The sequence below is a fragment of the Brassica oleracea genome, chromosome C4 (genome assembly GCF_000695525.1).
Source record: "Brassica oleracea var. oleracea cultivar TO1000 chromosome C4, BOL, whole genome shotgun sequence".
Classification (NCBI taxonomy): Eukaryota; Viridiplantae; Streptophyta; class Magnoliopsida; order Brassicales; family Brassicaceae; genus Brassica; species Brassica oleracea.
In genome coordinates, this window is record NC_027751.1 from 22430582 (window position 1) to 22432722 (window position 2141).

Below are 2141 nucleotides of genomic sequence, written 5' to 3' on the forward strand. Positions count from 1 at the left end.
GCGTCAACGAGGTTAGCATATCTCTTTTTCCTTCTCAATATGGCGTATTCAATTTTTATTTGAATTTCTTGACAAGGAACTCCCAAGCTTTCCATCTTACAATAGAGGCAATAGGCAGAGAAATCAAAGTCAAAGGTGAATTTAGTTGGCTTAGTATTGGACAAAGATGGTAATGGAATCTCATAAGGATAACAACTGTTACTAACTTTTTCTCAGCTTCAGAACTTGTATACACAAAAAGCCATTCCAAGTAATCATTTCATTAAAAATTTAACAAAAAAAAAAAGGTTTTGACACTACTACTCACATGCGTATGGTTGTAAGACTTTATTTTTGAAGTGTTAGTTCACAGAGTAATTGTTGAGATATCAATCGACATGTTTCTGGTAATGGAACCTTGCGAAAATCAATGGAAACTATACTCACCTAAATCACGATTATACAGAGTATACCATTTAAAAAAAAAAAAGAAGTTTGAATATACCTGTATTTCTCTTTTTTTTTGCAGCACCACATTAAACCAAATATATATATTGAGTCTGTGCAACACTCTGAATATCGGCACTCAAACTATCCACACGTACGTACACAAACTATAGCAAGGTGAATTAGTGTTGCCGGGGCCCGGGATTCCTTCTCCAAACGAAAATTATTTTCTGATCTTGAGTTGTCGCGTGAGATGCCCGTCGTATCTCACGTCAGAAATGATAATAATAATGTTTTCCTAACGTCAAGATTACTTATATATATAATTCACGTGAACCTCTTCCTGATTACGTCACGAAAACCTGTATTTTTTATTATTTGTTATTGTAGTATCTTATATATAAAAAAATTAAAATTCGAAAACGACAATAAAGAGTAAGGCTGTAACCAATGTAATCAAATCTTGTCATATTGGTAAACCAGGGGTTTTTAGAGTTTTTAACTGTTAAATCTGAAACCCCTAAGGAAAACGCCAATGGCTTAGAAAAAATTACACGATCTAAGGGCATCTTTATCGGGGGTGTCTAACCCCTGTCTCTTATGTAAATTGCCAATTTAAAAAAAAAAAAAAAAAAAAAGGAGCAAAACACGTCGCTTAAACAAGCCACGGTAGAGACGTCGCTTAGAGACAGGTGTCGAAAGAAGACTGGACGAAGGAGAGATGGTGTTTCGGCCTTCTCGGGTTCTCTCTTGCGTGATGTTTTGCCTCGACGAAATCATGTCTCTCTCTCTCGAAACCTCTCCGCGGTGGATCGGATCTTCTCCGGCTCGTCTCCCTCGGTTGATCACGCCGGCGATCTAGGTCTCCTCGGCGTTCTACCTCTCTCGATTCTCCTCGCTGAGGAACCCTTTGGGCTTCTCTCTCTCGATTCCCCTGGTCCATCGGTGGTCTCTTCTCCGGCTCGTCTTCCTCGGTGGCTCTCGTCAGCGTTGTCTCTCTTCTTGGCGGTGTATCTCTCTCGATTCCTCTCCTATGGGTCACCCTTTGGCCTTCTCTCTCTCTCTCGATTCCTCTCGTCGGTGGCTCTGGTAATCTACGCGACGCATCCCTCGGAGGCTCTCGTTGGCGACCTATCTGTCGTCGGCGATCTATCTGATGGTGTCTCTCCTCAAAGGACCTCTCTCTCTCTCTGCGCCTCTCTGAAAATCAAAAGGGTGAGGGGTTATTTTGTTGTTCATGCATGTCTCAGATTATGATTCAAGTTGGTCTGATCGCAAGTTTCATTTGTTTGTTATGTTGATTCTGTCTCTCAGTGGCTCTCCTCGACGGCGACGGAGTACTCTCTCAGTGGTTCTCCTGAAATCGAAAGGTAAAGCTTCTGGTTTCTTCTTCTTCAAGGTTTTAAAGATGTTTATTTCTTTGTTGAGTTCGATCATGTGTCATGAATGAATCTATATCTTGTTTGTTTACATCAATGGATCACAATTGATTTTTTACCGCATCGACTGTTACCAAATTTTATTGTTTGTTGTGTTGGTTTGTGTCTATTGATGGTCAGTTATGTTCATGTCTTTGTGTCGTGTGATGGTTAGATGAAATACATTTTTATATGTTCTGTCTTTGTGTGTTTACGATCAAATAAATTTTAATATGTTCGGTCTTTGTGATCCAGGGATCAAGAGACTTGAGGAAGAATCATCGGAGAGAGGAGTAT